A 15,664-nucleotide genomic window follows, 5' to 3' on the forward strand; every position below is an offset into this window, starting at 1 on the left:
GTGAATAAGGGAGACCAAAGAAGAATTGATGCCTTTGAATTATGGTGTTGGAGAAGAATATTGAATATACTATGGACTGCCAAAAAAACGAACAAATCTGTCTTGGAAGAAGTACAACCAGAATGCTCCTTAGAAGCAAGGGTGGTGAAACTGCATTTCACATACTTTGGACACGTTATCAGGAGGGATCAGTCCCCGGAGGACATCATGCTTGGTAAAGTAGAGGGTCAGCAAAAAAGGAACACGCTCGACGAGATGTATTGACACAGTGGCTGCAACAGTGGGCTCAGGCATAACAATGATTGTGAGGATGTTGCAGGACCGGCCGTGTTTCGTCCTGTTGTGCATAGGGTCGCCACGAGTCGGAACCAACTTGACGGCACCTAACAACAACAGCAACTTAGTCTGTGAGCTCTGCTGAAACCTGTTCAACATCACAGCAACGTGTGCAATCACACCGGACACCGTTAATTAGGGAATGATTACTGCTTAATTAACATGAGACTGAATTTAATGCTGGAAATATTTTTAGTAGTAATCGGTTACTTTCTAGGTGACTGAAATTTTATGTTCATTTCTGGGTGGTAATCATTTTTTCTCTTTTTGGTTTTTATCTTCTTGCTTAAACTGTACTATTCTTGTAGTTTCAGGGTGAACGCTTAGTTCCCTGATTGTGTCAGATACAGTGTATGTCAGGGTTTGACTAGGGGCTCAGGAGAGTTACATGTAGACATGTTGTAAAAGGTTACCGTTGTGTTTGCCAGTCTTGTTTGAACACAGGGCTCCCTGCAGTGGGGGGAAGTTTGTTATAGTGGCCACTACTGTACTTTATCCTCAGGGAGAAAAAAACAAAGTTACTTGTTGAATCACACATGAAACCTTTTATGTCAGGTTTAGTATCACATAGCTAGCTTTGAAATATATTTTGGTTCTGGAATATGGAAAAATTGTCATGGTAATGAAAAAATACCTCTGCAGTGCAGCAGCGACATCTGCTATACCATCCTGAGTATTTTTGTGTACTTAAATAATAATTTTCTTTGTCCAAATTTAAGATTCAACATATTTAGGGAAATTAAGTGGTAATCCTGGTTTGGTTATCGTCTGATCCATTGGTATGGACAGGATTGCTGGCTGTGTGGTCTTTTAGCCAGGGTATTTGCCAGGATTGTTAAGTATGAGTTCAGAGAGGAAGGAGATAAGGGCCTGGGGAGGTAAGAGTAACTGCTTTAGTACCTGTGTTATTTGCCCTCCTCCACAGATAGCTGTGAAGATGCAGAACGCTTGGAAGTTGAAGATACACAAGAAGGCAGTGTCCCTCTTTCAGCCCAGGGTAGAAGGCTCCACAGCGCCCTGTGTAGGGACCCGGCTGGCACCCTTGACAGAGACTGGACTGTGGTTTATGTGAGTACAGGTTAGAAAATCAGGAGCAAGGGACTCAAGGTGATACTGGAAGGCAGAGTTGAGGGGCCCTGGCACCTGTACAGAATCCAGGTGAATAGTCAGGAATCAGAGCGGGTTCAGTCAAGGAAGGAAGAAAACAGAATGGATAATGTCGGTGGTAGACCAGGAACCAACGTGCAGTCAGAAACCAGAGATAGTACAGAGGAGTGGGAGAAAGGCAGAAACGTAGACCAGCGAAAGATGTTAAGCAGGTTTAACCGCTGTTAACAAACCATTCTTATACTTTTTTATGATGGCCTGTGAATGACTTTGGAGTCCCTAGGTGGTGTGAGCAGTTAATGCACTCAGCTGCTAACTGAAAGGTTGGAGGTTCGAGTTCAGCCAGGGGTTCCTCAGAGGAAAGGTCTGATGATCTGCTTATGAAAAATCCGCCGTTAGAAACTCTATGGAGCACAGTTCTGCTCTGACACATAGGTCGCCATGAATCCAGGCTCGATTCCACAGCAGCTGGTGAGTGGCCTCGAGGATCGTAACCTGGGCGGAGCTGGAAATCTGGGGCCAAAGCTAAGGGCAGTGCTGTGGCTTCGATGCTGAAGTTAGGGAGACAGAAACATTTGTCTGCTAAATGACTATTTAACAGGTGGCTTCAAGGTATGCTTTCTATGTGCGTGGCATTATTCTAGACATTAAAAATTAAAGAAACAACCTATACAGTTCTTGCCCTCAAGGGGCTTCTGATTGAGTGGAGAATGCATCAGAAGATAAGCAGCACTTGGAAAGCCCATGGGTGATGCTGTTGTTGGAGTCTGAACGAAGGGGGTGGTTTAGTTGGGCAAAACCAAACCAAAAACCCATTGCCATCAAGTCGATTCTGACTCATAGCAACCCGATAAGACAGAGTGGAGGGAATGCAAAGTGATACAACCATTTTGGAAAAAGATATGGTGCTTCCTTAGAAAGCTAGAAATAGAAATACCATATGATCCAGCAATCCCACTCCTAGGAATATATCCTAGGGAAATAAGAGTCATCACACGAATAGACATATGTACACTCATGTTCGTTGCAGCATTGTTCACAATAGCAAAAAGATGGAAACAACGTAGATGCCCTTCAACATGTGAATGGATAACCTGGGGTACATACACACAATGGAGTATTATGGAACGATAAAGAACAATGCTGAGTCTGTGAAGCATCTTGTAACATGGATGAATCTGGAGGACATTATGCTGAGTGAAATAAGTCAAGCACAAAAGGGCAAATATTATATGAGACGACTACTATAAAAACTCATGAAAAGATTTACATGCAAAAAGAAATGATCTTTGATGGTTACGAGGGGGGGAGGAATGGGGATGGAAAAACACTTAATAGACTATAGATAAGTGGAAACTTTGGTGAAGGGTAAGACAGTACACAATACTGGGGAAGCCAGCACAACCTATACAAGGCAAGGTCATGGTAGCTCCACAGACACATCCAAACCCCCTGAGAACCGAATGGCTGGGCTGGGGCTGTGGGGACCATGGCCCCGGGGAACATTTAGCTCAATCGGCATAACATAGTTCATAAAGAATGTGTTCTACATTCTACTTAGGTGAGTAGCATCAGGTCTTAAAAGCCTATGAGCAGCCATCTAGGATACTCCACTGGTCTCCCTCCTTCAGCAGCAAGGAGGAATGAAGAAAACTAAAGGTACAAGGGAAAGATGAGTCCAAAGGACTAATGGACCACATCTACCATGGCCCCACAAGACTGAGGCCAGAACAACTAGATGGTGCTCAGCTATCACCACTGACTGCTCTGACAGGGATTACAGTAGAGGGTCCCGGACAGACTTGCTGGCCTGACAGAGACTGGAAAAACCCTGAGAGTATGACCCTTGGACACCCTTTCAGCTCACTGAAATGAGGTCACTCCTGAGGTTCACCCTTCAGCCAAAGATTGAACAGGCCTGTGGAACAGAACAAGACTACAGGGACACACCAGCCCTGGGGCAGGGACTGAAGGCAGGAGGGAACAGGAAAGCTGGTAATAGGGAGTCCAGGGTTGAGAAGGGAGATTGTTGACATGTCGTGGCGTTGTTAACCGATCTCATAGAACAGTGTGTGTGCTAACTGATGAGAAGGTAATTTGTTCTGTAAACCTTCATCTAAAGTACAATTAAAAAAAGAGAGAGAGACTAAATGGCCACACCAGCTCAGGGGCAAGGACTAGAGGGCAGGAGGGGACAGGAAAGCTGGTAATAGGGAACCCAAGGTCAAGAAGGGGAAGAGTGTTGACATGTCATGGGGAGGGGAACCAGTGTCACAAAACAATATGTGTATTAATTGTTTAGTAAGAAGCTAGTTTGTTCTGTAAACCATCTAAAGTACAATTTAAAAAAAAGCAGAGTAGAAGTTCCCTATACGGTTTCCAAGGAGCAGCTGGTAGATTCGAACAGCTGACCCCTTGGTTGGCAGCCGAGCTCTGGGCAAGAAGGTCCAGAAAACTTAGTGAAACTTAGTGAAGGAGACAGAGTGCGTCATAGAAGGAGCTGAATTTGGAATATAAAGGTGAGAAAGATGTAGGTTGAGTGCCTCTCCCACCTTTACTTGCTCCGTGACTTTTGGGTAAGTCATTTCACATCCTTGAGCCTGTTCCCTAATTTGTGAGATGGTTACTGGGACCCTGTCCTGCTTGTGTTGGGATTGTTCTGGAGGTTAAATGAGATGCTTTAGGTGAAAGTCCTTTGTAAATTGGACCGTAGGATACAACTGTAAGTTGTAGCTGATCATTTGCCATTTGCACTGAGAGCCTATTGGATAACAGCCTTGTTTTAATGCATTCATCATATGTAAATGAGATTGTGCACTTATAATCAGAGGTGTTTAATGAAGGTCATGATTAGATGTAGAGTCAAGAGGCTGTTTTTAAGTAAGGTTAGAGATGCCTGAGATTTCACTTATAAACTTACAAATGTATAATTAACATTGGGAATTAATTTTTAATGTGTACTTGAAGTGTTTTACTTTTCTTTTTTAAAATAAAAAGAGGAAGTGTACTTGAAGAGTACATGTTACTGGGCTATGAAGAAAATGGGAGTCCATGATGTTTCTCATTCTGTATCCTAAAACAGACTATTTTTAGCTTCTCTTTGAATCTGCGATGAATTTCAGTTATGTAGTTCAGTAATTAAAGCAGAGAAAAATATAAAGTAGTTTAGGCAAAGAAAATACTTTTATTTAGGTTGGATCTGTTTCAAGATTTAAAATGTTATCTCCAAGGGGCTCCATGGAATCACGAGGTTGGCAGTCTTGGCGGAATCATGAGCAACAGGAAAACTACCAGAAGACTGGGAACAGGCAAATTGGCCTGTTTTTCTTAAAAACAAAGGAGTTTAAAAAAGATCCTGGATCCTCGGATTTCTTAGCTGATAGGCTTATTGTATCTATGTTTCTGCAAAAATCTGGAACAAATGATCAGGCCCCAGCCTATTTTTCCTATCTCTAGGCTCTTCCTCTTGTTTGGCTCTCTTCACCCACCAAGGCCTTCATTCCCTCTGTCACCGCACCTGGCCCTTTTTCCCCAGCTGCCGGGCTGCTGAGCGTTGCTGAAGACGATTGCGTAAAGACACCAGTTGGTACTGCTAACGGTTGCCATTGCGTCGATTCCGACTCAAAGCAACCCTACAGGACAGAGGAGAACTGCTGCGTAGGTTTTTCCAAGCAGTAATCTTTACAGAAACAGGCTGCCACATCTTTCTACCCTGGAGCAGCTGGTGGATTCCAACCACTGACCTTTCTGTTAGCAGCTGAGCGCTTAACCACTATGCCACCAGGGCTCCATACGTAGGCAGAAGCATTATATACTTTTGTTGTTGTTGTCAGGTGCTGTGGAATTGATTCCGACTCAAAGCCACCCCATATTGACAGAGTAGAACTGCTCCCTAGGGCTTTCGAGGCTATAATCTTTAAGGGAAGGAGCCCTGGTGGCGCAGTGTTAAGCACTCAGATGCTAACTGAAAGGTCAGCATTTCTACCAGCTGCTCCTTGGATGAAAGATGTGTCAGTATAAAGATGTACAGCCTTGGAAATTATGGGGACGTTCTACTCTGTCCTGTAGGGTCGCTATGAGTCGGAATCAACCTGATAGCAATGGATTAGTCTTTAAGGGAGCAGATCACCAGGGCTTTTCTCCTCAGGAGCAACTGGTGGGTTCAAACCACTGACCTTCCAGTTGGTAGCCAAGTGCTTAACTATTACCAGGCTTCTAATGAATGACTAGTCAGATTTAAAAATAAAACCAAATTTTGGAGCTCCTCTTGATGTCAAACCTGAACTTAAAAAATCAACTCAGTTTTAAGTATTTGTGTGTTCATTTATTTGTTCAGTGGTTGTTTTGTTCTAGACCAAACATTTATTGAGAGGTTGCTGTGAACTCTTTTCTTTGCAAAACATTGGGGATATAATGATGTATGATAAACTCTCCCAACTCGGGAGAATTTCACAGTCTGGTGGGGAGCAGATTAAAATAGTGGGGGTAGTATCATGTTATTGTAGTAGTAGTAGTAATAGTGGTAGTGGTAGTAGTAGTGGTGGTGATGGTAGTATTAGTGGTGGTAGTAGTGATAGTAGTAGTAGTAGTTGTAATGGTAGTAGTAGAAGTAGTAGTTGTAGTAGTGGTAGTAATTGGTACTCTTTATTGCTTGCTTATCATGTGTCAAGGCCAGGATCTTTCTCTGCTTTAGTTCATTTCATTCTCACAATGTCATTTTTATAGTTAGGGAAACTCCAGTTTAAAGTGCCAAAGGTCTAAGGAGCCCTGGTGGTGCACTGGTTAAGCACTTGCCTACTAATCAAAAGGTCGGCAGTTCGAGCCCACTAGCCACTCCATGGGTAAAAGATGTGGCAGTCTGCTTCCATAAAGATTACAGCCTTAGGCAGCTTGACCAGGGGAAAGTCCTAGACGCTTCACAGACACATCCAGACCCTGAGAGACCGAGCTCCTGGACTGAGGGCTGGGGATGACCATGGTCTCGGGGGCATCTAGTTCGACTGGCATAACATAGTCTGTAAAGAAAATGTTCTACATCTGACTGTGGTGAGTAGCATCTGGGGTCTTAAAAGCCTGTGAGTGGCTATCTAACATACATCTGATCCCATCCCAGCTGGAGCAAAGGAGAATGAAGACCAAAGACAAAAGGGAAAGATTAGTCCAAAGGACTAATGGACTGCAACTACCACAACCTCCACCAGACTGAGTTCAGAACAACTAGATGGTGCCCGGTTACCACCACCGACTGCTCTGACAGGGATCCCAGTACAGGGGCCAGTACAGAGCGGGAGAAAAATATAGAACAGAATTCAAATTCACACACACATGAAAAAGACCAGGCTTGCTAGTCTGACAGAGACTGGAGAAGCCCTGAGAGTATGATCCTGGGATACCCTTTTAACTCAGTACTGAAGTCACTGCTGAGGTTCGTACTTCAGCCAAAGATTAGACAGGTCTATAGGGCCAACAATAACACACATGAGGGATGTGCTTCATAATTCAATCATGTATACAAGACTAATGGGCATACCAGCCCCAAAGCAGAGACGAGAAGGCAGGAAGAGACAGGAAGCTGTACGAGTGGAAACAGGGAACCTGGGGTGGAGAAGACAGAGTGTTGACACATCACGGGTTTGGCAGCCAATGTCACAAAACCATTTGTGTATTAACTCTTTAATTAGAAACTACTTTGCTATGTAAAATTTCACCTAAATCATAATTAAAAAAAAAGATGACAACTTTGGAAACCCTATGAGGCATTTCTGTTCTGTCCTATAGTGTCACTGTGAATTGGAATCAACTCCATGGGTTTGGTTTTGGTTTTTGGCCTGGGTCTTACAGTGTGAGTGGTGAAGTGAGTTTGAACCCAAGCCTGACTGAGAGTGCACTGCTCTGCAGTATTCTGTCTTGCCTTACATGTGTGTCAGGGCACGTAGGAGAGGTGACTGGCTCTGCTGGGCAGTGGAGCAGTGTGCCCCAGTAGGAGTGGCCGCTGAGCTTCATCTCCTCAGTCAGGAAGGGGCATGCAGGCACACCAAGCAGGGGGAGCCACATGTGCAGAGAAATGACAGCGGTGGCACATTAGGGAAGGGGGGCATGTGGTGAGACTGCAGTATCAGTAGTGGGCACTGGGAAGGTAGTGAAAGCCCTCACATCTGTTTCCTAGGAACGTGGATGCTTGCTCCGCAGGTGTTGATGAAGAGGGGGTGTTGTTAAGCAGGATTGCACATTGTTTTTGCTTCACCTTTTACATTAAGAGCTTACATGAATGGAATTACAGGGCTAACTAAATGTATTCATAACCCAACCACACACCCACTGCTGTCGAGTGGATTCTGACTCATAGCAACCCTATAGGACAGAGTAGCACTGCCCCATAGGGTTTCCAAGGGTGTAATCTTCACAGAAGCAAACTGCCACATCTTTCTTCCACAGAGTGCCTGATTCGGTTCGAAGCACCGACGTTTTGGTTATCAGCTGAGCTTTGTAACCATACTGGCTCCAATTTAAAAGATGTGGGACTATTCTAAGGAGCCCTGGTCATGCAATGGTTAAGAACTCAGCTGCTAAGTGAAAGGTCCGCAGTTTGAACCCATCAGCAGCTCCATGGGAGAAAAGACCTAGCAATCTGCTACCTTAAAGATTACAACCTAGGAAGCCCTATGGGACAGTTCTTCTGTGTCACATGGGGACACTGTGGGTTGGAGGTGCACAACAATAGGACTGTTCTAGGAATGGGGAATTGAAACTCAGGTAAGCACCCTGAGAGACTGAGGAGAGGAACAGAGAGCTGTTTCACGGCACTGTTAGACACATGCTTCTTGCTAAAAACATTTAGATCTGTCATTCTTAGGAGAGAGGTTTCTCTGAGGCTGGTAGTTTTTGCATGTCCTCAAGTGTCTAATGATCTTGTAAGTGGAACTTTTATGTGAACAGTTCGGAACACTGGTGGCATGGTCTCACAGATAGCTGGGAAAAGAGGTAGGTAGAATTTGAGCCTGGTGAAGGAGGTTGCCCTGGAAAATGAACTGAGGAAGCAGGTATCATCTGGAGCATGTATGTTTGTTCCTGAGTTCTGGAAAACTGGAATGGGGAGGCTGAAGAGAATTGGCAAGGACCAAAATAGTAAACAAATCCTAGTGCAATCAGCTTAGGATAATATTGACAGATTAACAGTGAGTCATTTAGACCCAACCTGTTCTGAGGTTAAACATCTCCATATCACAGAATCATTTATTTTATATTGACTTTGGCTGTTGTGGATAATTAAGATTAAAGGACATATTACCTGGGGAAACTTATTTATCACGGACCTTTTAAAATGCCCTTTAGGACAGAATTAGATATTTCATGAGTTGCATTCAGCCCTTTCCCTCCTCAGACTTCAGAATGTAAACTGAATGTGTACTGAACTGCGTAGGAGGGACCGGTCTGCAATGTACTTGAAATCATCTGAGCTTGTATTGTTTATCATGAAGTTGTCTGCCCCCCGCCTTTTTTTTTTTTTTTTTAAAGTAAAAGGCATATTTTACTTGGTGGTTACTTATCTTGGCTTAACTGATTGTCTTTGGTCTGTGATTATTCCCCAAATTGAGACTTGGTGTGTTTTCATGATGTAGCTTTTCTTTCTTTGTTTCTAAATGGCATAAGGGATTTTAATTTAGTAATATTATTTTAAGGAGCCCTGGTGGTGCAGTGGTTAAAGTGATGGACTGTTAACTGAGAGACTGGCCATTGGAAACCACCAAGTGGGAGAAAGATGTGGCAGTCTGCTTCTGTAGAGATTTATAGCCTTGGAAACCCTACAGGGTCACTATGATCGGAATCAACTCAATGGCAATGGGTTTGGTTTTGGTTTGGGGGCACAGTAAGAGCCCCGGTGGTACAGAGGTTAAGCACTCAGCTGCTAACTGAAAGGATGGTGGTTCGAACCCACCAGCTGCTCCATGGGAGAAATATGTGGCAGTCTGCTTCCATAAAGATTTACAGCTTAGAAACTATGGGGCAGTTCTGCTAAGTCCTGTAGGCTCACTATGAGTCAAAATTGACTTGATGGCAATGGGTTTGGTTTGGTGGTGCAATGATTAAAGTACTTTGCTGCTAACCAAAAGGTGGCTCAAACCCTCCAGTCGCTTCATGCAAGAAAAGACCTGGCAGTCTGCTCCAGTAAAGAATACAGCCTAGGAAACCCTACGGGGGGCAGTTCCACTCTGTCTTACAGGGTTACTGTGAGTTGGAATTGACTTGATGGCACACAACAGCAACAGTATTATTTTAAGAATTAAACTGAGTCCTGGATACAACATGAGCACATTTTGATGACCTCATGTTGAGGACATTATTTGGAATCAAAATGGATAAGGATTGGTACATTTTTTGATGGGATTTTAGAGAGAGTTCTTATAGTTCACCCAGTTTACTCCCCTGTTTGCTGATTTGTTCATTCAGCAAAATGCTGAGTTTTCATTCAACACTCAGAAATTTGAGTATGTGCTTTTCCTCTTGGTCTTCCTTTTACAGATATTGGTAATAACACCTTCAACCTAGTATCTCAGTCCTGAAACCTTAGAGCTGTAGTGTGTCCATTTCCTAGCCACATGCTGCTATTTAAATTAATTAAAATTAAATAAAAATAAAAATTCAGTTCCTCAGTCTTCCAAGCCACATTTCAAGTGCATAATAGCCATGTGGCTGCTGGAGGTTACCACGTAGATACAGAACAGCCCCCTAATGGAGGAAAGTTTGATTTCACAGCGTTGCCTTAAAGTATTCCTTAACTGCACACTCTAAGAGACATCTCGGCATCCCTGTCCACTCAGGCACCCAAGTCTTCTGTCTCTCAGATTTATTCCCTTTTAACAGTTCTCCACTCTGTTAGTTTAGGTTTTCGTCATCTGTCATCTGACTTAAAAAAAAGTTGCCATAGAGTCAACTCAGTCATGGTGAACCTGTGTGTGTCAGAATAAAACTGCGCCATAGGGCTTTCGATGGCTTATTTTTCAGAAGTAGGTGTCCAGGCTTTTCTTCCGAGGTACCTCTGGTTAGACTAGAACCTCCAACTTCTCAGCAGCGAAGCACCTTAACTGTTTGCACCATTCAGAGGTTCCCATCGGAATTTCCAAAAAGCGAAACCAAACCCACTGCCATCAAGTCAGTTCCGACTCATAGTGACCCCATAGGGTTTCCAAGGCTGTAAATCTCTATGGAACCAGACTGCCACATCTTTCTCCATGGAGCCACTGGTGGTTTCAAACTGCCAACCTTTCCAGTAGCAGTCGATTGCTTTAATCACTGCACTACCAGGACTCCTTCATTGGAATTAAGTAAGGGTCAAATGTTAACAGTTCTCTGAAGCCTTCCCTGCCACTCCCCACCTCCAGTGGTGGCACATTGAATGCAATTGCATGTTGATGTGACTTTTCTTCTGGTGCACTGAGAGGGTCATGGGGCTGCAGGATTGGGCTTTGGTTGCTCCAGGGTAGGGACATTCACGATACCTGACACATATAACTGTAGTAAACGTGTGTTTATTGAACAGTTAGAGTGATGGTGGTGAAGGGGACTGTTAGGTTATTTTTATCTTGAAGGCTAGAGATAACTTGGATACATGGATGTTAGGCCATTTTTGGAAGGTAGAGCATTTCAGGGCACATCACAAACACGAGCCTAGAGTAGAAAATTATGGGGCACCTACGCTCCTGTTGAAGTTGTCAAGGATTTCATTTTACTTGGATTGATAGTCAACGCCCATGGATGCAGCAGTTAGGAAATCACATGACGAATTGCATGGGGCAAATCTTCTGCAAAAGGCCTCTTTAAAATCTTAAAAAGCAAAGAAGTCACTTTGATGACTCAGGTGCACCTGACCCGAGTCATAGTCTTTTCAGTCACCTCCTATGCATGTGAAAGCTGGACAATGAATAAGGAAGAACAAAGAAGAATTGATGCATTTGAACTGTGCTGTTGGTGAAGAATATTGAATATAGCATGGACTACCAGAAGAATGAGCAAATCTGTCTTGGTGGAAGTACATTCAGAATGCTCCTTAGAAGCAAGGATGGTGAGACTTCATATCACTTCCTCTGGACACGTCATGAGAAGGGACCAATCCCTAGACAAGGGCATTGTGCTTTAGTAAAGTAGAGGGTGAGGGAAAAAGAGGAAGACCTTCAACAAGATGGATTGACACAGTGGCTGCAGCTGTAGTCTCAGACATACCTATTATTGTGAGGATGGTGCAGGACCGGGCAGTGTTTTATTCTATTCTGTGCTATGAGTCAGAGCTGACTCAGATGACACCTACAAGCACGCTCTTAGATGGTAGCCTCTGAGGAGCATTGTCAGCACCCTGGGAACTTCACCATGGGACGTAAACAAAATATGAGTTACGGCGTTGGATGTAAATGTGTTTCCCTATACTTGCTAATATGACCCCTCTTAATGGAGGTGCTGTATTTCACACTTAATGGCTTAAACCTGTAACTTCAAAGGAGTCAAAGAGACACTTTCCACTGTAAAATTAGGCTATGTGCACACAACCTCACAAAGTCTAGTTAATTCTTCAGGACGTTTATGGTTTCTTATGTTTGAAATGTGAGCAGCTTAGTAGAAAAGAAAAATGCTGTATACCTGTCCAAAAGGAGGCAGTGCAGTATGAAGAACATTGACTCTGTGGTCGGACAGACTTATCCCGACCCTGTGTCTTCCTAGCTGTGGAATCCTGGGCAAGTCACCTTCTGATTCTGTTTCTTCATTTTTAAATGGAGTTAGTACCTAGCTCGTGAGGATTAAATGAAGTGTGTGTAAGGTGGTAAGGGACCCCTGGTGCCACAGGGGTTAAGCTCTTGGCTGCTTACTCTGCCCTGTAGGGCCGCTTTGAGTTGGAGTTGGTTTGATGGCAACAGATTTGGTTGTTTTCAGGAGGTGGTAACACTAATCTTAATCTTGAGGAAAGCATTCATCAAATGCTAGCAGAAATAGTTCTGTAGTCTTTCACGGAGCCCTAGTAACACAGTGGTCAGGACCTTGGCCGCTAACCAAAAGGTCGGCAGTTTGAATCCACCAGCCACTCCTTGGAAACTCTATGGGGCAGTTCTGCTCTATCCTGTAGGATCTCTATGAGTCAGAATTGACTCAATGGCAGTGGGTTTTGTTTTGGTATAGCCTTTCACACAGAGATCCTTGGGTGGCACAAAGGTTCGCACTAGACTACTAGCCTAAAGCTTTGCAGTTCTAATCCATCCAGTGGTGCCACTGGAGGAAGGCCTGGTGATCTGCTTTCATAAAGATTACAGCCAAGAAAACCTTACGGAGCAGTTCTACTCTGTAATACATGGGGTTGCCACGCTTCGGAATCCATCTGACAGTAACGAGTTTAGCCTTACACACAAATAGGAAAACTCCTAATTGTGTTTCGTAAAGGAAGAGTTGACACATGATTCTTATATAAATGGTCATCCAGAAAACACATATAGTATTGACACTTTCTTTGCCTGTATTCATAACTAGCTAGATAATAACTGTCTCTGAAGTGAAGTGTGTGTAGTGCTGGTTACTTTGAAAATCATGAAGACGATTTGCTAGAGGTAAAATCTGGTCTGATGGTCTGGACTCCAGGGATGATTCGTGTAGTTGGAAATAAGGTGATCACTTATGCAAATTGCTCAGGAAAAACTTCTCTTTCCCTCGGCATCATCAAGAGCATGCTGTACAGCTGCTCTGAAGGAGACAGAGGATTGTTGCTGCTTCCAATTTTAAATAAGCAAAATAGCAGAACGTGTATACATTTACAGAGTCTCATTGAAAGATCCTTCTTTTTTCATACTTCAAAAGAATGGTGGCACTCTTCCGGGTGTCGCTCTCAAGGTCTCCTGGCCTACATGTACTTCCTGTGTGCTCAGGTGACTCTCTTCAGTAGACTGGAAGTTGCTTTTCTTCCATACTGAAAATTGCATCATTCCACTTTCCATTTGAATTGTAATAAACAGGGTCATTTTCAGTGACTATGAGGAAGAAAAATGTTTTCTAAAAATTATAAATTAAAAACTTTTAACATGAACACATTTCTAGGTTTTCTTAGTTCTTTTTTCATCGCTTCTTTCTGCATCATGCTGCTGTCTGCAAAGGCCTTTGTCTTCCCCCATTCACTGAGGTACACAGAGTAGGAGCAGGCCTGATGGGGCTGTGGTCTGACCTGTGACTTCCAGATGTGGAAGACCTGTGGCCCTTTACAGAGACTGGCTTTTTGAAGCAATTGGAAATCTGAAGGACTTAATTTATCACTAAAAATTGTTGTTAGTGGTTGTTGTTAGTTACTATCAAGTTGCCTCCTACTCATGGCAACCCCATGTACAATAGAAGGAAATGCTGCCTGGTTCTGCACCATCTTCACCATTATTTGTGTGCTCAAGTCCATTGTTGTGGTCACTGTGATTCTGAGTACCTTTCAATATAAAGGGCTCATATCCAGCTCTGTATTAGACAGATTTCTGTGGTGTCCTGTAAGGTTTTCAAGTACAGTGCTGTCAACGATAGAATAATATTCATAAGCCTACAAGAAAAACCAATTAATACAATTGTTATTCAAATTTACACACCAACCACTAAGGCCAAAGATGAAGAAATTGAAGATTTTTGTCAATTTTGGAAGTCAGTCACCAGGCCTTCTTCCTAGTTTGTCTGGAAGCTCCACTGAAACCTGTCCGCCATGAGTGACCATGCTTGTATTTGAAATGCTGGTGGCATAGCTCCAGCATCATAGCAACAGGCGTGCTGTCACAGTATGACAAACTGACAGATGGCTGGTGCTTACGTACCCCAAAATAAAAGTACATGGCAAAGCACCAGTGTTCGTTTGGTTCAACAAGTGTTTATTATTTACTCTGATAAGAAGTTTTTTGGGAGATGCGAGGGTCATAAAGAAATAAACGAGCTGGGTAACTGTCCTGAGATACTCAAAATCTAATTGGAGAAGCCAGTGCTCCTATAGTCTGTTTTAATATTCAGACCGTGGATACAATGTTGAAAGAACAAAGTACAGAGGAAGGGATCAGCTCTTTTTCTGAGAACCAGGTCTTCGTAATAGGACATATCCCTCCCAGCCCCGGAAGAGAAATTAATGGAGATCTTCCTGATTAAGGAATAGACTAAATATTTTTTTCAAGACACTTTATCCCCTGTATTCTTCAAGGGTACCTTGTGTTGACTTTTATGCGTTAAAAGTAATTATGTTTAAACTAATTAAAAGTCTCTGAAATTTTAAGATAAGGTTTATTCTGAGAAGTTATTCTTTATGCATATAACCAAAACCAAACCAAACCAAACCCATTGCCGTCAAGTCCCTTCCAATTCATAGCGACCCTATAGGACAAAGTAGAACTGCCCCATAGGGTTTCCAAGGAGGAGCTGGTAGGGAGGCCATGTTGATGCCAGAAAAGGCAAAGGGCTCCAAGAAGGCAGGTACGATGGGGCTTTCAAGAAACGAGGAGGGAGAAATATAGAAGATCAACAATTGGCCAATCTTTTTCTTTTTTTAATTGAGTTTTTAGTGAAAGTTGACACAGCAAGTTACATTCCCATTTGACATTTCTGCACAAATTGTTCCGTCACATTAGTTACATTTATCACAATGTGTCAACAGTCTCTTTAATTGTCTTCTGTTTGTTCCATTTCCAGTGCCCCCTTATCTTTTCATCTTTTCTTTTGAATAATTGTTGACCTTTTGGTCTCATACAGATAGTTTTTAAGTAGAGCACAGATCTTATGGGTAATACCGTTTATTTTGTGTGCCACTCTGCTATTTTGCTAAAAGGTGATCTCAGGATAGGCTCGGTTCTAGCTATCGTGATTGACTGAAACCCGCCCTCCCCTTTTACTGATATCAGATTACTTCTGGCCTGGTTGCTGATAATGTGGCCCCCCACCCACGTGTAGTCATAAGGCTTTTTGAAATTTAAATTGGGGAGCAGTGGTTTGACAACTACTACCCTTTTCTTTTCCTTTTTTTTACCCTTTTCTAGCACCATAGGACAAATTTACATTGCTGTAGAGCAGTTTGTGGCAGACGTTTGCAGTTTGGGCCAGGCATTTTCTGGTTAATATTAGGTTTCATGGGTAAGAAAAATCTCAAAATCAACGTCAGATGTCCGTTATTAATTCTCCTGTTCAACACTGTAGGGTTGCGATGAGTTGGAATCTACTTGATGGCAACAAGTTTTTGTTT

The 15,664-nt window shown here is 43.1% G+C and overlaps 1 protein-coding gene across 2 annotated transcripts in view; it reads left to right on the forward strand.

Annotated features, from left to right (window-relative positions):
• WASF3 (WASP family member 3) overlaps positions 1–15,664 on the forward strand; it is a 152,372-nt gene that overhangs the window by 64,260 nt on the left and 72,448 nt on the right. The gene's annotated exons all lie outside the window — the stretch shown is intronic.

Source organism: Elephas maximus, chromosome 23, assembly GCF_024166365.1.
Source record: "Elephas maximus indicus isolate mEleMax1 chromosome 23, mEleMax1 primary haplotype, whole genome shotgun sequence".
NCBI lineage: Eukaryota > Metazoa > Chordata > Mammalia > Proboscidea > Elephantidae > Elephas > Elephas maximus.